This window comes from Taurulus bubalis (genome assembly GCF_910589615.1).
Source record: "Taurulus bubalis genome assembly, chromosome: 7".
NCBI classification, from domain to species: Eukaryota; Metazoa; Chordata; class Actinopteri; order Perciformes; family Cottidae; genus Taurulus; species Taurulus bubalis.
In genome coordinates this window covers 4,542,684-4,553,336 of record NC_136595.1, presented here as the reverse complement: position 1 = coordinate 4,553,336, position 10,653 = coordinate 4,542,684, and positions in this window count along the sequence as shown.

Below are 10,653 nucleotides of genomic sequence, written 5' to 3'. Positions count from 1 at the left end.
GACTGCAATCTCCCTTCCAGTAGAGCAGGAACAATATTTCCAGCTTACATTATGGAAATGGGGAGATTTGGAGACGGAGACATTCAGAGTGTAATTTAGGTTTTTTTAAAGTCGTGATTTGCATCTACAGCACTGCTCTCAGTGGAATGCTTTCATACCGTAGACAACCTCCAAATTACATATTACCATTTGGCTGTTGTTTTTGGCCGAGTGTGCATGCGCCTCAACAAAAACCATCAGCCCCCAGGCCGGGATCCCAGAGGAGATAAGGGATGAAGAATAGATGGCATTCTGAGCTCTCAAGCCTCTCGCACGTGTTTTATATTTTTACCCCCAGACTTCTTGGGAGCCATCTGTTCAAACATTTAAAGAATACCTTGTGCTCGCCTGCCAGAGAGAGAGTAGAGCAACTTGACCAGAAAACATTAGGAATCTGCTGTCGAGTAAATGTAGCTCCTGAGGTAGAGGGGCAGAGAGATTTGTTTGAGACGAAAGCAGTCGACTGCTGCTAGGAATTCATCGCCGCGATGACGTTTCTCCAGCGAGTCTGCAAACATGTTGTGATTATGTGCATCTGACCAGCTCGGGTAACTTTTGGCCGATGGAAGACTTGATCAACTTCCTGCAGTTTTCACTGAAGGCCTCCGCTGCACATATCTGTGTGGCGTTCAGGGAACAGCTTGTTCTTGGCGGTGTGTTCTCAGAGCCAGACAGAACATTCCAGCCCAGTGGACTGGACGGATCACACTGAAGATAACTGAATCTTCCAGTTCATATACGTAATATCGCCCACTCTGAATCACTGAGCACTTAATAGCTGTTAAATGCATTCTGAGATGTAAGGTAAAGAGGAATAATAGCTCATATTTTATCTGTGTTATTGAGCGAACACCGTTGAAGCACATTGATGGAGGAATGTTATCAGCTTTTTCTTTTTTTGCGCTCCTGTCTCTCTGTTCATAATTGGCTTTCTTAAGCAGATGGCAGTGTGTTTTTTTTATACAAAAAGCCAAATTGTGACATTGAGTGCCTCCCTCAAGACTTCTGCGCCATTTTCTGAGAAAGCCTCAGAATAGATCCCGACGAGCCATTACTGCTCTTCACTTTTCCCTGTTTATTTCTATTTACAGCAGTTAATACAATTATTCCCAGTCGTGACCTATTTAAGCGGTGCATGCTACGAGCCATTAGCATTCAGCGAGTCTACAAAGTTACCACATTGATGGATTTGTGAAAGGAAGGTTGTGTTTTTTAGTGCATGCGTAGGTGGAGGTTCAGAGGCCTCCTGTTTGTCTTCATTTAACTGATTTTCTGTTGCCATAGGAGCAGGCGTCTTTTTTTTTCCTCCCATGAAAGTGCAGCACTTCAGAGCGCGCTGTCTGGATTCAGATCTACAAGAGGGTGTCAGGGGAGTTGTCCAGGATTTTACACTTATCACTGCTTCCATTAGATGACTTGCAGCTCACTTTGGAGAAAATGTTTAGTTCAGAATGCCTTTATTATTGCAGAACCATTCATGAGTACATAGTAATGTGGGTTTAGCTTTAAAAACGCATATATGTACCGCAGCGAGAAGAGACGTTTTCTGTGAGTATTATAAAGTGCAAAATGTAGGATTTGGTAGCCTCTGTTTTGTCATCCCCGTGCCTTGATTTGCTTTAGAAGATTTTGTAAGCTCCCTTTTGTTGCCGCTGATTTATCACCCAACCCGGGAAGGGTTCAAAGACTTCTTGGTAAATCAACCAGAAAAGAGAAAAGTCAGCATACTATCCTGGATACATGCCATTCACTGCTCTCCGCTGCTTAGGACCGTTCCTCAGCCACGAATAAGTCATCTGAATGGCTCGCACGTATTGCAGGTCCCTGTAGGCCAGTGGTTCCCAAACCAAGATCCCTATCAGAGGAGCTCACATGTGCTGGACCACCTCATCTCAGTCCATTTGAAGTGAATGATAAGTAACAGTGGATGTCCAGCTGGGTTTAGTCAAGTCACCAGTTCTGTCACAACCCCTTGGAGTGGCACCTCTAAACCATTTAACTAAACCTTTTACTTATTTATTCATTATAACGGTTTCAACTATGTATCTATTACTTTTAGCTAACTATTTCAACTATGTAGCTATTACTTGTATTTCTTTATCTAAGTACACCTATGTACTTTAAATTAAAGTTAACTATTTCAACTATGCGTCTTTTACTATTACTATTATCTGTTGACTATTTTAACTATTACTTTAAGCTAATTATTTAGTATTTATTTCTTTTAGCAAATCATTTCAACTACACATTTAATATTTTCAGCTAAATTCAACTGTTTAAGCATTACTTTTTGCCAGAATATCAATATTTGTTTATCTATTACTTCTTCTTTGGCTCTTTATATTGCTTTTAGCTTACAATTCCACCTGTTATCCATTCATTTTATGAAATACTATGAAAAGCATTTAAGTTTGTACCTTTAGCTAACTGTTATTGCTTCTCTGCTAGCTCCCAAACTAGTTCTCACGCACTCACAGCCTAATGGTAGCTGCTTTTCAACCAAGGCAGCCATGTCCATGTTCCAGCAGATCATGGAGAGATCTCAGTGATGCGTGCTTCCTGGCAAACAGAAACCAGAGACGGGCCTCACCGAGCATTTAAATAACAGAAACGCATGCTGCGGGTGATGTCAGCGTAACCTCAAGATTATACTGAAAAGAGGATGACTGGATGCTTCTATTAAAAGGTCTTGTGTGATCTGATCTATCCCTTTCAACAATGCCAGTGAGTCCTATTAAAAAGTGGGTCAATGGAGCTATTTTTAGTAGCCATTGCGCACCCTTTTCTACAAACAAGCAAAGGCACAAATTCTGGATGAAACGTCCCCCAGCTACACTGAACAAATATTCGGGGGGAAATGAAGGCGTTCGACTTGCCGGTAAATGGGGTGAACTATTTATCTGGTTTCAAAGTTCACCTCCCTGTGGAGATGAGACGCTGCGTGAGGGCATGAAATGACTGAGGCTGAGGGAGAGGGGGGCGCTTCGCCTCCTGGATTGGCTTTGATAAACTGGGGACTTGTAAGATTTGTAGGGCTCTCTGTTCTAAAGTGGGCTCCTGTTTCATCATCTCCACGTCCCGGGAACGTTGCGTGGCTACCTTGTTGTAATTCCTCCTCATTTTCTGGGTTTTTCTCTCTCATTTCGCCTTTCATTCCCAGAGAAAGTACTTGAAAAGGAAGTGTTTGCTGCCTTCTCCTCCGTCAGAAGTGACACTGTGGGCGATGATGTGACGGAGGCGTACCAGAGACAACATCCTCACATGGCACCTTATTCCGGATTAATGTTCCACAATTGCACACAAAAGTTTGTCAACTAAACAGAGCCTAAAGTGGCACATGTTGGGACTAGAACCCGAGCTGTGCCGAACAACACATTTAATCAGCAAGAAATTAAGGGAGTGAACAATAAATAAAAAGGAGGCAGGCCTGTTTGAGGATGATACACTGTTAATGATGGCGGGGGATGCAGCGAATTGCTGCACGTCTTTGCAATCAAGCTAAATAAATCACATGAGGCCGTGCACTGCCCCAACAAACGGAGCAAGAGAATGTCAGTGGAGCAGAATGCGATTTTGCGGCAGAGCAGAAAACGCACTGTATTCCTACAGGCATTGCATGACAAATCTGTGAACTTCTCCTAAGCAGAGGTGGAGCATTGTCTGTAGGAATTCCTGAATGGCTGTTTCACCTCAGGCCCACCGGAGGCAAAAGAGACTTAAGCAAAGCATGGCTCATTTTGGCCTTCAGCTCAAGTTTTTACTTTGACATTAAAATCAGGCGAAAAATGTTGAGGAAGAGTTGACACTTTGCATAGCAGGCGTTTGCAGAAGTGACTCTGTACATTTCCCAGAGGACTTTGCTCACAAGCTGGTGACACCTCATCAACTGGGGGGGGGGAAAGCCATTAGTTACCTAGCACCAGAGCGGCGGGGCGTTTATGAGAAAACCCAGAAGCAGTCTAATACCTTCCTCCTTCCGGGTCATAGTTACAGATGTTTCCAGGAAACCACTCACCTCAAGGGAAACGCCCGTGATGTTGCATTCAGTAAAGCCTCAGAATTCAGTGTGTAGAAGTGTCACACTTCTGTTGTAAGATAATAATGCTCGTTTTGTAGAAATGAAAGTCAAAAACACAAATGTTCCTACAGAGTTTATTGAGGTTACGTAATACCAAATGAGCATGGCAGGACACTGATGAGGCCCAAAATAGACTGCCTTGCTCAAAGGCAGCAGTTAAGAATAAATGTGTTACTTGCCACCCTTAATTCATCAGCTCTGATTTGGCTTTCATCCTCCTCCTGTTAGCACCACATATCAAAGCAATCATTTTCTGGCTACTTTTCAGTGGCAGTCGCTCACTCCGAGCTCAAGGCCAACGCGCTTCTCGGGTGAGTCAGAAAACATCACAATTTGCCACAAATTGTACGATATCCGATCGGTCTGATCTCCTGTTGCGTGGACGGGCCAAGTGGAAGCAGTGTGTCCACGGTGACACGGGTTTTGTCAAAGAGAAACAGCTTTGATTAGTAATGACATCTGCCAGGAGGGCTTGTCTGCTTTTCAGTCAGAGGTGGCGTGAGAAAGATGAGACAGAAGCAAGAGAGGGGAGAAAAACAGCGAATGCATATTGACTTGAAAGTGCACAGTAAGCTGGAATGGTAGGATCTTTATTAATCATATCATAGTCCCCGTCAGGTTGTTGGCTAATAAACAAAGGCTGGCTGGTGAGTTAATACATGTTAAACATGTTGTAATCGCACATGTAGAACATGAATTGGCTCCCTCTGGCCCCGCTCTCCATGCTCTGCTGCTGCTGTCGTCGTCATCGCTGGAACAACACTGCCACTTAGTGGCTGGGTCGTCTCTCCCTCTGGACAACACATTGCCAGGTTTTCTTCGGCACACTCATACAGCTCTCAGCCTTGTGTGATATTTGCACCATGAGAATCACTTGAGGTTTCAGCCCGTGGGGGTAAAAAACACATTGCATGCCTAAATGTGGGGCACGGGGAAGGAATTTACAGCGAAAGGCCTTGTTTGAACTGCTTGTACCTCCCTCCCTGTTCTGCTGGTAGGATTTAAGACCACGCTAACTATTATTACCCAAGTGGTGTTCACACAATTTTGTACCACATATATCTGTTAAAACCAACTTTGCATACTTAACTGTAGATTTCAGCCTCTGGAACTATGTAAACACTTTAAAATACTCTTGTGTATCTCATTGTCTGTGCAGTGATTCAGACTCTTGAACAATACTTACTGCATGGCATCTAAACTGAGATTCCACTGTCTTTGTGTCTTTGTGATTTTATTCAGATGCTAACAACTGTGACTGCGACTATGCAGCCAGTTTGGTTTGTTGACACTTCCAAATCTTTAATCAAGTAGAAATGATGGTAGCTCTCACAATATCTCAGACTTTGTTATGGTTTAAATTATATTATTTGAACAAGTCATAACACTGTGCTCGGTCTACGTATTAAACATTTGAGATATTATGATAATTATTAAGCTTTTTATGATGCTGGTAGCTGGACTTTCAGACAAAGCCCAGCTAGCGCTGTTTCCCCTGCTTCTACTCTTTATTCTAAGCTAAGCTAACTGCTTCACCGTAGGTTTGATAGGAAAGTCATTCGCTGTTAATATGTTTTGGCGACTAGTCGCTGACTTCCTGGAGTCTTGTCATCACTATCGAGTTGCTGCAACCTAATCTGAGCTGGTGTACTTGTGAACACTGCACAAAGCCAGTCTTGCCGTTTGTCTCTGCGCTCAGTCGGTTAAGCTAACGTCTCTTTGTTCGAGCTTCATACTTCAGAGAGGAGTATCTCCTCAATCGACGCGAAAACGAAAAACTATTCCTTTAAACAAAACTAACTTTTAAAAAGTTGTATTTCTGTCCCTGCCTTTAAAGCATATGTGTACTTTGACTTTGCACACAGCTGTGGTTCTACATTCCATCTCTTAACCCCAAATGTGAACCAAGCCATTCGTGTAAGACTTTGTCTCCGACCTGGACGTAGAGGGTCAGGGCCTTGACCCTTTTATCTTTGAGAAATGACATCCACATGTCACACTGATTTGCATGTGTACTATCACTTTCAGGCTCACCAGGCAGCAAGCAGACTCCCCTGAAACTCTCCATCACTGAACTAAAACGTCCCCGTGAACCAAAACCTGACAGGTCCGGGCCTGCCGGTCATAACGGCCAAGGTCAAGTGAAGCAGTTGTCTGCACTCATCTGGAAGTGGAGCCTCTGGGCGGTAAACACTGTGGTCCGCTCACGGTCGGTATGTGCTGCTCTCCCACGCCACATCATTGTCAACACAAGACATCATACACGGGTCCCGAGATGCACATTACTGTCTGACAGAATTAAGTGTAGTTCAATTGATATGCAAAAGTTAACTTCATACGAAAACTATGAAAATGGCTGTAACTAAACCCTTTTTTCCTTAAATAATATCAGAGGGAAATGTTTTATATATTGAGGAGTACATGTAATACATTATGTCCCTGTTATGTATGCTTTGCAATAATATACACATCGTTGAACTCATATTGCTGCTCTGACAACACAGCAGTGTTATTCTTGCATCTGTTGTATAAATAAATAAAAGAAGACCTTAACATAGACTCAAGCCATTTGTCATGCTGGGCAAGAAAATTTGAGCTTTTGCTGGGCTAAAACATTGAAGGTTAGGAGTTTTCCAGCTCATCAGGCTTCAGCTGAGTTAATGAACCCTCGTGGCCCAGCCCCCGCGCTCTGGTCTGAGCATTACTCACAGGCTAAGCAGGGGGAAAAGAAGCTGCCAGTGTTGCTACGCTTCAGCAAGCCACTGTGCACACACGGATCATGACTGTGGAACTTATGGGGTCACGGGGGTCTGCGTAACATCTGCTGATCCCGTGTGATATCTCAGGAGAGTTCAATCAGGCCTCGCTGCGACATGGATAAACAAACACAAACATGCTGGGACATAATTGAATTACTTCCATCCAGCAGGAACATTGAAGTTGAAGGGCGGATGCCCCTGGACATGTTTGTGTATGTTTGAGCTGTAGAGTCAACGGATGCTCTGGCCCAGATTCAACCAACTCACGTTTGTTTTCCACAAGTGTACAACAGGCCCAAAATGAAGAAATATAATTTAGATGTATTCATAATTTCTTCCTTTCTTTTTTTGAATAATTCTCATTGAATTTTACAAATGATATACAACAATGTATCCCTAGGAGACTAATTGTAATACACAGAGTATTTCAGGCCCTTTCCAACAATAGGTTTAAAATGTAAAATGATAGTGGGAATTTCAATAAAAAAGAAACAAATTACTCACATTAAATGATGTGATTTATGTGAAGGGGGTGATTTACCCCCTTCACATAAAGTTGGGCATTTTAACATGGGGGTCCATGCAGGTTGACAGGCTTTTGGAGCCAGCATCAAGTATCCATTGGAGAAACTGGACTTTTTGCTTCCTTTCTCAGCACCTTTTGGTTGGAGCTTAAGAAAATGATGAACATAATGTACAGTCTTAAAATGTCATGAGCCCATGTCTACTTACAAGGGGAGGAATCAAGGAATGCTTTCCATGTCTCATTAATAAATGGAGGGCCCAAATGTAGTTCCCCTTGAGCTTTAAGGAAATCCATTTTAAACTTTTTTTTTTTTTTATGCATGTGGATAAAAGTGACATATTACAACTTGCGATGCGCAGAACAAGTGAAGTAGTCTGTGCAGCGGCCGTAGTTGAAAGTTCTTTGGTATAATGACGAGTATAAAGAGCGAGAAAGTCCACAAAGGCCGGACAGGACTTTCACCCAGGAGACCGCTGTTTGAGTCCTGTGTGAAACCAAAGTAAACTTTGAGTTTACGCTCAGCTGCTTAACATATTTTACACAGTCTGCTATGGGTGGTTGTCATTGTGTTTACTAGTGATGACGAGATGAAGCTTCCTGAAGCATTGAAGCTTTCCATCCAATTGGTTCGCTCATGTGCCGACGCTTCACGGAGCTTCATTTGCTCTAGGAAGGGGGAAATCCATTGAGTTTCGCTGTCCCTTATATTTCAAATCGCACGGCAAACCCACGAACCATTTTCTGAATCAGTCACGTGGTGCGGCCGGCTGGCGAGGCTTCGAACGTCACCGCATACGTCATCGACACAAGCCTCGATACGCGCTTCACCAAAATCTACCTGGATTACTCGACACGCGCATCGAAGCCATTGTTTACACTCGTTATGTTGTTACGTTTTATTGTTATGTTATTATTTTAACATTTAAGCCATGATCTTTTTTTCTTACCTTAACCAAGTAGTTGTGTTGCCTGAACTTCCAAACGTTTCACAACGTTCATGAGGCATTGTGTCCTTCTGCAAGCGTGATACGAGAAACGTATTTATGAAACATGGTTTATGTCTCGAAACGGTGACGTGTCACGTGTCCCTTGGTTTGCAGAAACGTACAATGCCAACGTTATTTTCCCCTGGCGCCTGGGCTGCCGAAACAATGAGCTGAAAGATGCTAAAATGCTCCATAAAACTGAGGGGAACTTCTGAGTCGGGTGATACACTTTAAGCCTGGTCCTTTGACCCATTCTTAGTATACACATATTTGTTATCAGTATAGTATCAATCGGGTGTTTGGGGGCCTATCATGGAGGTGCACAGTACATAACATAATATACCACCTTACAGGTGACACAGCAAACACAAATAAAACGGTCTAAGATACACTTCAAAATATTGCGACTACAAAGGACAACACATGCTGCACTATTCCTCACACATGCCATCATAGTGCACTACATGCGTTGCAAATTCATCTAAAACAGCCACCGGAAATATGACATGTATTATTTAACCTATTATTTATTCATGCTAAATTCCATCGGTGATGAACACGTATGTCTTGGGAGAGCACCAAAAAAAACTGCATGGAGGGACTGAAGCGTGAACCCAAGGAGATACAGTAGCAACTCTAACGCTCTCACAGCTTGGCAACAGTGAGCATTTCCAGTTATGCAGTGTTGATTTACTTGGCCTAGATACAACAATATGGATTATTCTTATCCCTGCTCCTCCGAATGATGCGATGCATCACGGGGCAAAAGGGTTTCCAAGTTCACCGGTTTACGTAAAGCGGGTAGCAGCAGGAATCCAATGTTATGGTGCTGTCATGCTGAGATACTTCCATAAAAACTGCCACTAGGTCTGTGATTCAATTATGCTCCGGTCTTTAGTTTGCAGTTATCACAGAATCAAATAAAGGAAGGAGATTTACAGGTTTCATGGAGATTTGAAAGAAAATACGGCTTCTTGCACCGGTGCTTCTATTAGAACAGAGGGACATTTTTAGTAAATTCATTATTAAATCATCACTGAAGCAAACAAGCTCTGAATTGATTAGAAGTAATTATTTGACTGCAGACACACACACACACACACAGACACACACACACACACACACACACACACACACACACACACACACAAAGAAATACTTAATAGGAATAGTTAAATTTACATGAGATGTGGACTTAAAAGCTAGTGGACATTCACACAATACTAAAGTGCTTGAAAGGTCTCAGCAGTCCGTGGGAGTAGCTAAGCAACGCCTTTAAAAATCTGCCTATACGTCTTTGACGGCTGCAGATTAGAACTGGATTTGGTTTTAAACTTCCAACAGGGCGTTGGAAGAGCTCCCTGACTGAGACGTGGAATGAGTTTCCTTAGAGTACGCTGTGTCAGACAACATTAGCTTCCACGCAGACTGATTCGGGGGAGGATCAGAAAACAAAAAGCCTTGTTCGCTGTCGGTGATCTGGTTCATCCCATGATTGTTTAATTGAGTTTCTGGTCTAGTTGGATCGTGAATGCCATTCATCGGTATTTAAGGAAATGTCAAGACAGCAACGTAAGTTAGAGAGAGTAAATCAAAGCGAGCTAAATCTTTCTTTTGTCTGTGGTTGTTAATGATTCTAAACTTATATGGGAAATTTGTGTTTTAGAGCCTTTCCACTACTTATTATACATAAGGAAAAAAATACATCTGCATCTGTGAACAATGCATCATTGCACAAACCTCTCTGCTTGTTCCTTGTTGTATAGCCCGTACATACAATGTATGCGTCGCTAAAGGAACAGGTTTTAAATGTGGCGAGTCACCTGACAATGGTTAGGGTCTTACTGGCAGCAGTAACCCTCAACCCTCCAATGAGAACTCACACAGTGGCATAGTCAGTTGCTTTTGACAGCACATGACTGTTTCCTATGTCATGTAGCACTAACTAATAGAGGACAATAAGATTTGTCCTATGAGTAGAGGTATAGGAATACTAACGCAAACTGTATGTTTTTTGGCCAAACAAGACACACTATTGTCTTAAGCTGTTGTGGCAAACCTGTTAGCAAACAATGAATTATTCTCTCATCTTAATGTTTACTCTCTTTGGGGTCTAAACTCCTAAAGAAATATCAGCCTTGAGCTGACTTGATTGACTTTTTCCCTCCACATGTTGCTAACTTCTGTCTGCTTTGGTTCAGTAACACATTTCTGTTGGTTGGAGTGTAACTCGTAAAGCACCTTTTTTTACTCCATTTTTTACAT